General features: G+C 34.6%; 1 protein-coding gene across 4 annotated transcripts in view; it reads left to right on the forward strand.

Annotated features, from left to right (window-relative positions):
* LOC127843704 (epidermal growth factor receptor-like) overlaps positions 1-17,030 on the forward strand; it is a 308,235-nt gene that overhangs the window by 11,679 nt on the left and 279,526 nt on the right. The window lies entirely within an intron of this gene.

A 17,030-nucleotide genomic window follows, 5' to 3' on the forward strand; every position in this document is an offset into this window, starting at 1 on the left:
TAGCTCTAATTTTTACGATAACCAGTCTCATATTTTGGCGAAAGACAATCAGCTGTTTATATTTTTTGTTTACGTTGTACGCAGAGAATTTACATCATTTGCGTAAGTCCAGATTGGCTTGCTTAAATGCACGCGCGGAAATGATAAATTGAGCGTATCTTGATATTTCTAATGCGTATTTTACGCTGATACGCAGCTTATCTAGAACGCTGAATGCCCCGGATTATTCAATGGATTGCGCAATAGTAAAATGGCGGCCATTTTCGGTCCGAGTTGGTGGTTTTATTGTCATTAAATATTTTTTGTCTCCATCTTTGCATCAATAAAACAGCCTGCGCGCTATACATGGGAGCGCGCTATACGAGGGAAAATTCTGTAGTCTATAGACCATAACTTTATCACTCATCATGCTATTACAAAATTACTGGCCATCTGAGTTTTGCGTATCAACTCTTTTTGTACCTCGAAGGTCAAGGTCACATTTAAAATGTTAAATGTTAAATTTCACATAATCATGCAATTAAAAATAAAAATAACTTGCATCAAATTTTAACCACTTTAAGCCTGTTTGTCATGTAGAAAACCTTTCTCCCTATATCAAAGTTCAAGGTCACAATTTAGGGGTAAAGGTTTAATTTTTTCAATAAAAAAGCTAGTCAAGACTTTAAATCCATCTTTTTTCGTGCAATTTAACCATATTATACATTATACAATTTAAATAGAAAATGGCCCTTATTGTGTGAAAATTCCAGTGAAGTACAATATGTTATATGCTAGGCCTGTTAAATAAATGTATGGCCTGAGAGATATTTTTTTAGTAAACCAGACCTTGTTGCCAGTTATGGATTAGTCACTTTAGCAGAGGCTGAATTCCAGACCTATTTGCAATTTCATACCAGGTTTGTTTTTGATAATTTAAAAAATGGACTGAATAATCCATTTGTAAAATCACATCTTCCTTACTTTCTTCTAATTAGGTCTTTCTTATAGTCAACCTTGCAATCTTATTGGAAGTATCAGACATTCCCAAAAGTGTCGGACCGTCGGACCTGACCAACGTTTTAAAGACAGGTCCGATTGAAAATGCCATGTTGCCGGTCCGAATGTCCGGGAAATGATTCAAGAAGAAAAGTTGATTTATTTTATAGAAATCGTTCCAGTGTGCGATCATTTGAGAACAAATATTCCTGGGCATTTCGGAAATTTGCGCTTGGTACCAATTTTGTCCGGTCTTTTATTTATCGATTTCTAATTGGTTAGCGACTGGCCAAGAATGAACGGTAACTGACGAAACCTCTTCGCTACTTTCCGAAAAATTTTACGATTCTGCGAAATGCTGCTAATGTCCGCCATCTTGAAATTTTAAGTGATCGATTTATAGCAATGTTAAGCACTGCAGTAGCATATTGTAAAGCAATATGTTAACCGAATTATATATTGATTACATATTTGCTAGGTTACTGGTTACTCGTTTACATTTTCTACAGTCAAACGATAAAGCACATTTATTATATGTGCAAAACATGTACATGTTTTCGGACTGTCGTATTCGGATACAGTATGATTCGTCAATTTTAATTTATTTTCGACGTTCTTTATAACATTTTTATAGAATGACAATACACATGCGGTGATACGGATGGTATGGTTTATAATATTTCGCATTGTAGTCACCAGAAATTGCAACTAGAAATACTACAAAAAAAGTACAATAAGCTAGGTCACGGGGGTGTCCCCCATAGGGACTCGGCCCTTAATCCCCGTTGGGGTCCTGCGGTCCCAGATCCCTAGCTTAATTTTCCGGATTTCAAATTTGAGTCAATTGACACCCCTGGAATTAAGAAAACAAATATGTAACCATACAACTTATCGACTTAGGAAAACAACCAACACTTCGTATTAATGGAGCATCTGAGTTGTTGCCGAACGACATAACACTTAACTTCGCAAATATATAAATACGATATATATGTTTGTACATTGATGTTTCGGTCCTATGAATCCCAGTCTGGTCCTGCAAGTGATCTAAGACTACCGGACCGGATGTCCTGTGGACTTAAAATACTTTTGGGAATGTCTGAAGTATCCCATCATTTTGTTGTTTTGCTTTTTGAACATATTTAAAAGTTAATCAGCTTAATGTGGCTTCTGTTCAATTATTTCCATATCAGTATATACTATGGCTTGACCATGACAATCTTGATTTGTTTAATTGGCTTCAAAATGGCTTATTATAAAAAAAAATTGTGGCAGTATTTACACATTGCAAACATTGGTGGTGAAAGCCGAATAATTTTTTTTTGTGAGCCCTGAGTGAAGAGTTTCTTTCTGATCGAAAATTTTATTTTTGATTGTATCTTATGGCATTTTACATCAACCCATTTATCTGTAATGAGAAATAATTTGGCAAACAAATCAAGCTCTGAGAGAAACAACAACAATTAGTATAGCAACAAATTATTTCAAGGATAAGGTTTAGGTCAAAAGCATGCACTTTCCAACCAAGCAATCAGAGGATTTCCAGTTAACTTCAAAGATGTTCACTAATTGATAATGACTGTGTTCCAGCTCATCATATTTCAATGCCAAATGAATTCATTAGAAGACAATTTCTTTGAAAGGTGTCAATTAGAAGCTTGAACAAGCCAAGGAGCTCTAATATACTTCACTGAAGATGTTTGCCTCTTGACCTAAGAATATAGCCAGATTACAGAATATGATTCTATATTGAAACAACAGCATTTCTTATGATAGATTTATTGAACCTGACATATTTGATATATCAGATGGATAATTCACATTCTTTGTGAAACTGGCTTAACAAATCATTATCTGTATAGTTGGTGGTAAAAACAAAAATTACCTGGCCAAAAATGAAATGATTATATATTTTTGTTATCATACACAGGGTTCCCGCTGTCGATCGCCATTGGCTCAAATGGCGACAAAATAAATATTCTGGCGACTAATTTTCGCAAATTGCTATTTTTTGAAAATCCGCATTTTTTCTGCTTAATATTTCCTTCAAATGACATAAGACGCTCTGTTTACCAGCCGCTTTACAGCAGCCGTTATGCAATCGATTTCCCATGATGTAAGCGACACTGCTAAATCAATCGAGCATGCGACTGTCGCAAAGTGGCAACATTGAAATATACCGACTTAGCGCTTAAATGTGAAGTGTTTGTCACATTGTTCTAAGCCGATTCAAGATCATTACATTGACAACCATGGCAATCAAAAAGGTAAGTATCGATTGGTTTTAGAAAAATCGGTGTAATTATAGAAAATAATTAACATGTATTGGTTATATTTCAACGGTGATATATTTCTGTTTTACTCATCAAAATGGCAAGTTCAGAGTTTATAATGACTTTTAGAATGTGAACATTAGATTCTGATAGTTTTGAGACTCATTCAAAAATGCAAACGTTCCCCCGCTAACATTCACCAGCTAACAAACAAAAACCAAACAAAGACAGTTGTTCATCAGAATTTCATTTCCTTCAATATGATTTCCAACACACAATCTATGCTGTCTGAACTCTTTATATCCTCAAAACTAATCAATTCATTCACTACCGGATGTACTGTTTTAAAAAAGGTAAACATAGTTAAGCACATGAAAATCCATTTCATAAACACAAATGCTTATTTTATTTGACTGTTGTGTTATGGGCTCTATGAAGTAGGTCATATGCTAGCACACATTTATATTATTTATATACTACACATTAATTGATTATTATTAGTATTATATTAATATTATATTTCCCTTTTTGTATTTTCAGATTACCAGAAAGCTGCTGAAGCACCCAAACTGTGGCAACATATTCAGGCTGCTAAGAAGGTGTCAATCAACAAGACTTACAACTGATTGAACGTTCCTTTATTTAATGAACAATGTTAAATGTGTTGTTTTTATTAATAATACTTTTATTAAATCAATTCCTTTAACATACTGTAAAATGCTCAGTTTTTGTTTGTATTATAATAACATGATCTTCATTGCCCAAATGTAGCCCCAGTGTGGCGACAACCCTTTAATTTTGGCGAAAGTAAGTAGCGACAACTTTGCTAAAGAAGGAAAAAAAGCCATGGTATTCAAATATGTTTGGTTAGTTTGCGAATCATGCATGTTGTCTTAAATATTAATAAGATATTAAGCCAGGTATTTAATTGAAACTTTCATCATTTTTTCCATAAACAATCTGGACAGGATACAATTTGAAGTGCGAGGATATCTGTTACTAATGCATTGTACTATAGGTCACATAACCCCAAACCGGAACTCCTGTTTTTAGGGTTACATGCAGTCAGTTTGATACTTAGCACACATTGTTGAGTGCATGCTGCCTAGGATTTGTAAAATACATTGCAAATGGTTAGTTTTGGTATCAACTTGAAGATATATTTGTAAGCAATAAGAAAATAAGCCATTTTTGTGCTTTACTTTTTGTGTTGATGGTTCCCGGCTTTGAAAGTAGGTCATACTATTTGAGCCCAAAATGGTTGTCTGCACAGCTGTCAAAACCGGTTTGCCTATTCTAAGGTAAATATTGAGAGTTAGCGCGTATAGAATTTAATGACATGCATTGTTTTCAAAATATTATGCATTTATCTTTCCAATTATGTATGATGATATAGTGGGTATGCGCTTGATCATGGTAAAAATTGATATCGAACTTCAACTATTTTATATGTAATATAGAAGGAAATTAATTGCGCATGCGTAACCTATACTGTACAGTTAACAAGGGAGATAAATTGTAAAGTTCAATTTACACTGGTGTGGTTAGTTCCCTTATATTTTATGTAAGGTTTTAGGACTGGAGGTCAACATTTTGATTTTCTGTTCTTTCTTTTCACATCTTTTGTCTATAGATATTCTGCTTCCAAAATCAATGTTTAGGTTTTTAAGACATTCAAAGTTTCCATCCCTCAATCTTGTTTTTTCCTTTCTTTTCTCTATGTAAATATTGATAAAGTAAGACTTGTTTTGTATTAATACATAAATTTATACATAAATTCAATATATTAGCATTTATGATAGTAAATGAGGTGTCACAAGTTTTAAAAAGAAAATACAAGGAGGCAAGTATTTTTATCTCCTTTCAGAAAAAATACCAATCTCAAGTCATCAAAAAGAATTTATGAAAACATAAGGGTTAAAGAAAAATATAAACTTTGAGCATAGAAATTGTCAGTGACGTAGTCTTGATAAAAAAGAAACATATTTTAATTATGCAGTACATATTTGAAGTTCAAGCCTACATGTTTTCAAAAATTAAAGTTTTTTTTCGTTCAAAATCGGGTCGGGTAATCGGAACCATTCCCAATGGAAAAAAGTATATATATTTCCCAAATGGGAGCTACAAATTCCCAATGGAAGGTTTCCAATCTCAAAATTTTGTTCAACTCCCATCCATTTAAGTTCAACCTTAGTAAATATAATACTGAAAACACATGTATTCTCAATTTTGAAGCATTTTTTAGCACAACAACAACAACACTAATTTCCCAATTTTAGTCAAAATGCTGTAAATTTCCCAATCCAAAGGGACCCGGCCCCATTCCCAAAATGGTGAAAAAAACACTGAATTAATATGCCATAACTAAAATATAAGGGAACTAACCACACCAGTGTAAATTGCTTCAGTTGAGATGATTTTTGTCCTTAAAAAAACACTTCAAATAATGGTCTTGACTTTCAAGATCATTATGATCTGAGATTTTTATAATTCATACATGCCATATTTCTTCAGAAGGTCAAAATCTGCACATTTCATGACAATTGTCAATGCATTTGACCTTGTGGCTGAAGGACCTAAAGCCATTGCCCAATAGGGAAAAGTACCTTTACCAGCCCAATTGGGAAAAATGTGCGTGAAAAACCCTGAAATTGGGAAAAAATCGTGCTGTGAAGTCTTCATATTGGGAAATTGGTGTATTTGAGATTTTGCTCCCGAATACTTTTAAATTGATAACTAAATGTTGTCAAGTTGTCAATATTATATTATCTTAACTCATAACCGAGATATTAAAGTTTGAAAAGTGTTGCATTAGTCTCCAAGCGTATAAACCTTGAAGATCCAGTTTTAAAAAGTGTTTTTTATCATAAAGTTTTGTGTTAATGTTGACCAATTTTGTAAAAATAGTTCAATCTTATAAGAAACATGTGTAGAAATTGGTAAGAACACAGTTAAGCATAATATTGATCACAAAAAGTAGCAGCAGTGCTTTTAAATTATAATCCCAATGATGCATAATCTGAATCTGAACAAGAAACTGGTGTAAGAAACTGTTTTCCTGTTGATACCATTTCGCCACTCCCATTTATTACTTTGACCCCATCTGGAAGTCTCTATGCATATTTAGAACAAGATTTAACCATCCTTGTGCTTCTTAAAGTATTAAAATATGTGTACAGAAAGCCCACAAACTCTTGTTCCTTGAATGGTGTCAACTCCTTCTCAAACTTTACAGTTGTTTATCATCTGCTTATAGTCTAATCCCCAGAATTTATGCATGGAGCACTGATTGTGCCTCCTTTAAGAGTATTAACGAGTATCACATCAGAATAAGAGTACTTATTCCTCTTTCAGGGAAAGATATTTATCATGCGTCCATAATTAAACTGACACTTTAACATCCCCTGTGACTTTGTTGTGCCTTAAAACATTCGCTTGTTAAGGTTACGGAAAATTGAATTAACAGGCATAAGTAGATTTAAAAGATATGTGTTTTGCAATGTAGTAGGAGTTTAAGGGATTTCTCGATTTTCAATGGGGAAAAATGTGTAGGATCAACTGTCTCTGGGGAAACAATAATTCATTTACCGTCAAACATAGTTATATGAATAAAATGTATGTACACAGAATGCAATTATATTACAGAATCCATTAGCTGTAAAAATTCTGGCTTTAGCTCGAGATACAATATAACTGAAAAATAGTGAATTATGAAACATTATAATGCAATTACATATGAACACTAAATAGACGCTGAATTATAAAAAAATGAATGGACAATTTCTTATAGTGCATAATGTTGAGTTCATTTCAACCTCATAAACATTTTGTTCACACATATTTCGGTTGCTGTTTATTTTTGGGCCGCTATCCTCTTATTTTTGGCTCACCAAGTAAAATTGGTGTAAAAACTGAACACCTAGAACAAACAGATTTTTCTTTTAAGAGTATTATCTTGATTATTGATGAGCATTTAATTGTAGAGAACTCTTCATTAATAGTAATATATTCAAGGATTTATTTAAGTCCCTGTTAGACCGAAATGATAAATCTTTTGACTTCGTGTGATTTCATAGTTTAATTGAAAATCTCTCGATATGGAATGTACCCTTCTTTTAATATGTTACATTTTTTTGTTCAGAGATGTTGCAAATCTGCATTTAAAGGGGCATTTTCACATTTTGGTAAATTGACAAAATAAAAAAACCCAAATCTTTCAGATTCACATATTTTTGTTGTAGTTGTGAAGAAACACTCAGTTAATACTGAACATGTACCACGTTATAAAATATCCATTATATGCATCTTTTGATGATTTAAAAACCTGAAGATTATAAAGCGTTGCATAGCGAAACAATTGAATAATTTGGAGAGTTCTGTTGTTGTCGTTATATTTTGTGATTCTACTAGGATTGTTTATATAAAGTATAAAATACATTACTCATTGTTTGAGCCCAGATGGCCCAGTGGTCTAAGCGATAGACTTTTACTCCAGGGGTCAGTGCTTCGAGTCCAGTTGAACTTGAGGGTTACTTTTTATGCAACTCGAAAATTTTAGGGGAACATATAGTTGCCAGTTTGTCCTTCCTTACTCCCTTACTTCCTTACTTCCGTCACACTTTTGTTACAGTTTCTCATAGCACCTTCAATACTTAACCGATCTCTTTCATATTTGGCATGTAGGTACCTTGCATGGACCTCTACCTTTTGATGAGGTCACTGGGGTCAAGGTCAAGGTCACCGAGGCTAATAATAGATTTTTCAGTCACACTTTTGTTACAGTTTCTCATAGCACCTTCAATACTTTACCGATCTCTTTCATATTTGGCATGTAGGTACCTTGCATGGACCTCTACCTTTTGGTGAGGTTTGAGGTCACTGGGGTCAAGGTCAAGGTCACCAAGGCCAATAATATATTTTTCCGTCACACTTTTGTTACAGTTTCTCATACCACTTTCAATACTTTACCGATCTCTTTCATATTTGGCATGTAGGTACCTTGCATGGACCTCTACTTTTAGATGAGGTTTGAGGTCACTGGGGTCAAGGTCAAGGTCACTGAGGCTAATAATATATTTTCTGTCATGCTTTTGTTACTTTACTGATCTCTTTCATATTTGGCATGTAGGTACCTTCCATGGACCTCTACCTTTTGATGAGATTTGAGGTCACTTGGCTCAAGGTCACCAAGGCGATTAATATATTTTCTGTCCCACTTTTGTAACAGTTTCTCATAGCACCTTCAATACTTTACCGATCTCTTTCATATTTGGCATGTAGGTACCTTGCATGGGCCTCTGCCTTTTGATGAGGTTTGAGGTCACTGGGGTCAAGGTCACCGAGGCTAATAAAATAATTTTTTAGGTGGATATTAACAAAGATTAACAAAGCGCATCATCGGGGAGCATCCATCAGTTTCACTGATATTCTTGTTTTCTTTTATTTTATTCTTGCTTTTTTACTGGAGCTATTTAGAGCCAATGTTCACATTTATCAATATCAAGCATTTAATGGCAAACTTCAACCCCTTTGAGCACATAGTTTTAGTCTATGCAGACCCGTTACATTTTTTACAATCTTCCACTTAAAGTGTTATGAATGTGGCGGCGATTCTTTTTATCGTCTGCGACTGAATTAACAGACAAATCGAAACTACACTGGATTTAATTAGTTTATTTTTATTTTTTATTCGAGAGTCTGTAACAAAAACATATTTCACAAGGTTACACAATTTCACTTACAACAAATAAAGCTTTATTTAAAAAAACTAAAATATTTAACACAAATAGTTGCCGAAATAGTTCATCAAACTTTATGATAATCCAATCTTTAAATCAATCCAACGTTTTAATTTAATTTAACATATACTGCAACTGTGACAAACGTACAGGAGTATTACTCTGTCTACTAAAATATACACGAAAAACCGAAGAGAATACGGAAAATATGAAATACATCAAGATATAAATGTAACCTCATGTTTGATCTAATTGAAGACAAACAGCTGGAGCTACAATGCAAAGGCTCCGCTAAATTCTGCCGGAAGAGTCCAAACACGTGGAAATTCTGCCATATAAACGTACATGTATATCTGTATTAGCAATGTTCAATATTTCGCGTTTTTTGCCACACTAGGGCCGAAAACTTAGACATAAAAAAACAATAAAATACTTTCTTTCATTTTTTCTAAATTGCTCACCATAGCAAATGTCTTTATAACATAACATAACATTAACATACAAATTTGTTTTTAAACTAAGCTTTCCTTTGCTCTGTTTCGGTAATGAAACCAAAAGAGGCCTTATACATTTTACTGTGAGAAATCATGAATATAGCTTGAAATTTCATTTTGAACATCTGCAAAAACGTCCATTAAATTTCTGTTCATTGGATTGAACGCATCCGAGTAAGCAACTAAAGCCGTATGGTTGACAGACGCTATCCGGCCATTCTTATATTGTGTTGTTGTTTTGAAAGTTAAGTTACTAAATTCAACCTTTTCCATGATGACGTCATCGTCCGTTTTGTCACCGCTGTCGTCACTTATCACTATTGGACTGTTTACTGTTGTCTGTAGTAGGTGTTGGAATGTTTTCTTTAATAATTTGCTCATCAAGTACCGGTACATCAGGCAACTGCAGTTTCTGATATATCTGTGAATGGGATACTTCGTCATGCTAGTTCTGTGCTTCACACCCCGCATCAAGGGCGTGTATATCGTGTCCAACTGTTTGGCTGTGCGTTTGTTCAAATTCTTCTTCGTCGGATGATATGTCTTCATAGATATTTGTATCAAGGGGTGAATGCAAAGGAAACAAGCTGTTGTTTGCTTCATCCACTTGAACAGCATTCAGATGAGTTGTTGGCTGAGAACTATTGTTCGTGTCAGCCATTTGAGCAGCATCCTAGAGAGTTTTTGGCTGCAAAATATTGTTGTTTGTGTCAGCCATCTCCAAAACGAGATCCGATACAAGTTTCCTGGCTTCTTTTTTGCTAACGTTATGAAAGTTGGTTAAATGTTTTGAAACATAACCTATTCTGATGATCTTTGATTTGCAGCCAGGTATTACAATTTAAAATGTAGTATTAAGTCCCTTCCATGTTTCTCCTTAATATGGCGATTCTAATTCCGTTTATTGGAATATGATCGTCTGCACGAATCACAATTAAATGTATCCAAATCCATTATCAAATTGAAGTGCGTACAGCAAAACACGTCTTATTCGTTGAACGGCTAATGAGAAAGACCGCACCTGAATTAAATTGTGCACAAAGACTACGAGCTTCATGCTTTTCTGTCTGCTCCGTTTGGTCATTCTAGATTTCTTTCTATTGTCTTGCAATTCACACTTTGTTTGCTGTAGTTCATAACTAAGGAAACAAGTAAGTGCCATTAAAAAAATAAATAATTTTCCCCATATATACGTTACTTCTTTGATTTTGTTAAACGTTCATTAAATTAATAAACTTGACTGTTTATTTAGGAATATTACTAATATATTGCACAATTGTTTGTCATGTTTGAAATTTCGCTGCTTATTCGTATAACATTTATTATACTTTATCTGCACAGTACAACTGCTTAATAGCATATTTTGCTTTTTTAGAAGCGCTTCGTTTTGGTCGCGGGCAGGCAAGGTTGGATTTGCTGGTGTGGCTTTCTTTATTAATAGGTGTTCCTGAAACTTATAGAGAATATTCAGAGGACGACCAAGTATTCGCCCAGATGCCATGGCTGATCGAAACTAACCATCATTGCTTTTACCAAACTTTCTAATCAACCCAGCTTCCAGGGGGAACGTTACCCTTAACAAGCACAGTGTCACCTACCTTAGGGGTATACTCTGATTGTATGCGTCTTTTTTTTACCTTAGTTTGCTTCCTTTCTTGAAGACCTGATAAGATTCCAGAATTTTTTGTCCCCTTAGCCATGTTTCAATTAGTCTTTGTGCAGAAGATATGTATGGGCTATAATTATCGTCAGCATCAGTAGTTGTTTCCGGTATTCCGATGTTTGGATTCAACATTAGAAAATTACTTGGAGTGAGTGTTATTTTCGAGTTAATGTCGTCTCCGCCGTAAACTAAAGGTGAGAATTAATTACAGCTTCAATTTCTTTCAAGATTGTTTGCATTTGAACCACTGTTAGTAATCTTTGACCAATACACTTTATTAAATTCCACTTAATCAGTCCAATAAGTCTTTCATAGAAACCGCCAGTCCATGGCGCTTATTCTACAATGAACTTCCATATGTTTAAATTGTAGTTCTGAATGTCATCGCTTTTCAACGTGTTCTGCTATGCTATTTCGATAACTTTACTTGCCAGTTTGAACTGTTGAGCATTGTCGCTGATAATCTCAATCGGTGTACCACGAAATGCTATGAAACGTCAAAATCCCATCAAACTCTTATGTAGACATATTGCTCATCAGTTCTAAATGTATGGCTCGAGTAACTAGGCAAGTGAATAAACATATCCACACTTTGTTCACACCATCACTACATTTTACATATAGTGGACCTAAATAGTCGATTCCTGTTCTAGCAAAAGAGGCTGACTCCGCCACATGGCTTCTTGGTAACGGAGCCATTTCTGGCTATTTGTATGCCCCGCCCTCATGACAACATTGTCCAAGGACACATCTCGCAGTTGCCTGTCCGCTTGGTATCCAAAATTGCTGCCTTATACAACTCAATGTTTGGGAAACATAGCTATGTAAAACATCTTTGTGTGTTTTCTCCACCAATAAATATGTAAACTGTTCTCCCTTCGGTAGCAGTATTGGTTGTATTGCAGCTTCAGTAAGGTCGGTCAGGGGGAACGTTACCCTTACCAAGCACAGTGTCACCTACATTAGGGGTATACTTTGATTGTATGCGTCATCACTACATTTCACATATAGTGGACCTAAATAGTCGATTCCTGTTCTAGCAAAAGAGGCTTACTCCGCCACATGGCTTCTTGGTAACAGAGCCATTTTTGGCTATTTGTGTGCCCCACCCTAGTGACAACATTGTCGAAGGACACATCTCACAGTTGCCCGTCCGCTTGGTATCCAAGGGTTGCTTAAAATAAGTCTGGAACAAATGTTCTAAAACAGTTCTGAAAATGTCCTTGAACAGTTCTTGTCAATCTCTTCGGAGGCATCTTATGGGATCAGGCTCTTCTGTGAACAAGCATCTTGTCACGAGGCTCTGTAGGTGTTTGATCACTTTGCTCTGAAATCATTTAGATAACAAATGTAGTCACAACTTAAACTAAACAAGAAGTCTAAATGATCCAGCTTGACAGTATTACAAATATAGACATAATGTTGGCCATTAATTTAGTCTGATACTGTCATATTCTTTTTTATTTAGTCAATATTGAGTGTACTTATTATCAAAGTATTCAAACAAATTATTACACATTTGATCACAACATTAGTATTTTCAAATTGAGAATGCTTCAATACAGCAAACCTTGTAAGTATACTGGTGATGGATAACACAATTTGACATTCAGCACCAACTCAAATACGAACGCAATATATTCAAGACACTGTTACAGTTTTTATGCCCCCCTTCGAAGAAGAGGGGGTATATTGCTTTGCTCATGTCGGTCTGTCGGTCGGTCTGTCGGTCGGTCTGTCGGACGGACCCACAAAACGGCACTTAAGTGTCTTTGAATTATGTGTCTTTGACCCTTATGTGACTAGTAAATTTATGTGGCTCTTAAATGTGTTCTCACGAATAGGTAGTAAAGTGACTAATTTTAAGGCATCAGTAAAAGAGACCAGTCTCTTTAAATTCGGTATTAAAGTGACTAATTTTATGACATCAGTAAAAGAGATCAGTCTCTTTAAATTCAGGAAAAAAAACAGAGAGTTATCCCCTCTGGATGATTCCAATCTTCGAAAGTATATTAAACTTGAAAAAAAAACAAGAAATGTGTCCACAGGACACGGATGCCCCCAACTGCAACTTTGTCACTACATAAAAGTATAACTGTGTAAATGTTTTTGAGAAATACAACGCCTACATTTTATTAAACTATTAGTTTGCTGCATAACAGGTGTTCAATATTTAAATTTTGTTGTTTGTTACATATCTCATCTGCTGCAGTTTGTAGATTATTTTTTCGCTGTTAAAAATAACTATCGTGTTTTCTATATATCACCCTCTTTATATTTTCATATTGTTTACATTTTCAGAATTAACATACTGCTTTGGAGTAGACAAAAAGAGATATAGAAGAAACAATAGGAGCACTGCTTACTTGATGATCAAAGTAGTCAGAAAATTGTATGTTTCTCTGGTGCAGAAAACTTTTAAGTTCGCACAATATGTGTCAATATCTGCTGAATACCGCTTAAGGCAGTGCTTGGGGCGAAAGTAGCGTTGTACTTCCATGGCTGCTCCTGAATATCCTCAATGAAACCGGTCTTCAACTTTCACAATCTGAATAATTATACTTGTTTTCAATCTGAATAATTTATTTACAGTAAATATATGTACTTCACATGTGTATATTGGCAACACATGATGTTACCCAATCATGATCACTGTAATAACAGGGCACTTCTTTGGTATGGATATCTAGGAAATGTCTACTGTTAAGGTGATCCAAGCATGAACCAGACATGTGGGTTGGGCCAGATACATGCTGCTTGAATCCAATCTCTTGCATCATGCTAAGATGGTCCCTAATGATGAAGTCGCCTGTGCAGATTGATGGGTAATCTTCATGATTCTTTGTTCAAACTTGGCCAAGAGATTGTCAAGATAAAACTTGTGACCAAGTTTGGTGAAAATTGGATGAAAAGAACTTGCGTTAGAGAGGCGGTCATCATGCTTAATGTTTAAAACGCACTAAGTGAACCTGTGACATAGTTTTTGACCCGGCATGACCCACATTTAAAATTAGATAGCATTTAGACAAAACTTCAAACCAAATTTGGTGAAGATCGGATGAAAACTACTTCAATTAGAGAGCGGAAACCATGCTAAATCCTTAAAATGCACTAAGTGATCCCCTGACTTTGTTTTTGATCTGGCATGACCCATATTCGAACTTGGCATAGATTTTGTCTAGATACAACTTCTGAGTAAGTTTGTTGAAGACCGAATGAAAACTATATGAATTAGAGAGCGGACACAAAGAGTGTGACGGACACACCATGCTTAATCCTTAAAATGCACTAAGTGAACCCGCGGACACACCATGCTAAATCCTTAAAATGCACTTAGTGAACCCGTGACATAGTTTTTGACCTGACATGACCGATATTCGAACTTGACCTAGACACAACTTCTGACCAAATTTGGTGGAGACCGGATGAAAACTACTTCAATTAGAGAGTGGACATTATGCTAAATCCTTAAAATGCACTAAGTGACCCCATGACCTAGTTTTTGACCCGGCATGACCCATATTCGAACTTGACCTAGATATTGTCTGCATACAACTTCTGACCAAGTTTGGTAAAGATCGAATGAAAACTATTTGAATTAGAGAGCGGACACGAAAAGTGTGACAGACCGACAGCCTGACCGCCTGACAGACAGTGCGAAAACTATATACCCCCCTTTTCCTCGAAAGGGGGCATAAAAACACTTTCACCTTTCGGAAAAGCCGCCAAATATCTATTGATTGTATAAGCTCTCATTTTCATCGAAAAGTCGAGAAAATACATAATGATCGCAAAAAACAACATACTCAACTGTTAGCTTTGTCAGTTGAATAATTTGTGATAGTTGATAGACTTGATACAAAACATCAATTGTTTTCATAAACTTTATTAAGTAATCAACAATAATATTGTTTAACAATTTGAACAAAAGTGCAAACTTTGAACATATTAACACAAGGCAACAATATTAAAATAGAGATTTTCATAATTATAATAGTGTTGTTTCATTGTTGTTTTTTTAATCAAAAATTTGAAAAATACACCCAAAAGGTAACTTAAGCTTGACGCGTCACATTTATGTAAAAACACGATACTGTTTAAAAGATGCTAGACCGGCATTTAAAAGTAAAGATTTTTAACTTGCGTAATTTCAAACAAAGATTAAGCAATGCTTGGCGTTCACCTAAATATGCATAAAGCCAACATAAAACAAGATGTGTTTGTGAAACACTATGCCCCCAGTATATACCCTGGCTTACTTATGATTACTGGCATTGGAAATGTCATTGACTGTACTAAACTGTCAATGCAAAGAACAAAGATGACAATAACAACATTTTATTACAGATTGAGGACTCGGCAAAAATAAAAAAACAAGCATTAATAAGCAAGAGTGACATTTTGTAATTATAAGTGCTATATAGCATATAATGCAATTATTTAGACAATTTAAATAATCTGGTCTATGACCTAAATGTATGATCGGTACATTGACATTAAAGTATTTGACCTTATAGTTTAAGCGATTACCTTAATGCTTAAAAAGTTATAGCATGTTTCAAATGAGCAAAAAGTTAAGTAGGTTTTAAAATGAGAAATTTTTAGCAATGACCTTTGGAAGATGACCTTGACCTTGAAATGTCACCACACAAAATAAAAGGCAATGTGAAATTCACATGCATACAAATTTTTTAGGTACAATAGTTACAGAGTTATAGCCAATTTTAAGCATATGACCTAAAAGGATGACCTTGACCTTGAAATGTCACAGATGAATATGTTCAGCTGTATGAGTTACACATGCATGTAAAATATGAAGAATCTGTTTCAACTGGTACCGACTTTTTGGCATACCGGTATTTAAAATAACAGATTTTGACCTTTGTAATTGAACTTTGACCTTTCATGATTACATTGACCTTAACATTGTACCCCTTAAAATGTACAGCTCTATGAATTACACAACTTACGGACATTACAGTCACACAACTTACGGACATCAGTTACTTAGATTATTAACATTAAAGTCACACAATTTATGGTCATGACAGTCACTTATGTAATGGACGTTAAAGACAAGTTATGGACATGCCAGTAACTTAGTTTAATAAAATTAAAGTCACACAATTCACCGACATGATAGTCACTTAGGTTATGGACAATTAAGTCACAAAACTTATGGACATTACAGTCAAACAACTTACGGACATTAATAGTCACTTGACTTACGGACATGACAGTCACTTAAATAATTAACATTAAAGTCACACAACTTACGGACATTACAGTCACACAACTTATGGACATTACAGTCACACAACTTATGGACATTACCGTTACTTAGAATAGATTATTAACATTAAAGTCACACAATTTATGACAAGACAGTCACTTAGGTTATGGATGTTAAAGTCACACAAGTTATGGACATGCCAGTTACTTAGTTTAATAAAATTACAGTCACACAATTTATGGACATGACAGTCACTTAGGTTATGAACAAATAAGTCACACAACTTATGGACATTACAGTCACACAACTTACGGACATTACTGTTACTTAGAATAGATTATTAACATTAAAATCACACAATTTATGGACATGACAGTCACTTAGGTTATGAACAATTAAGTCACAAAACTTACGGACATTACAGTCAGACAACTTACGGACATTACTGTTACTTAGAATAGATTATTAACATTAAAGTCACACAATTTATGGACATGACAGTCACTTAGGTTATGAACAATTAAGTCACACAACTTACGGACATTACCGTTACTTAGAATATGTCACTTAGGTTATGGACATTAAAGTTACACGAGTTATGGACATAAAAATTGCTCACATTTTGAAATTTGTTAATTTTAAAGTCACATA

The sequence above is a fragment of the Dreissena polymorpha genome, chromosome 9 (assembly GCF_020536995.1).
Source record: "Dreissena polymorpha isolate Duluth1 chromosome 9, UMN_Dpol_1.0, whole genome shotgun sequence".
Taxonomy (NCBI): Eukaryota; Metazoa; Mollusca; class Bivalvia; order Myida; family Dreissenidae; genus Dreissena; species Dreissena polymorpha.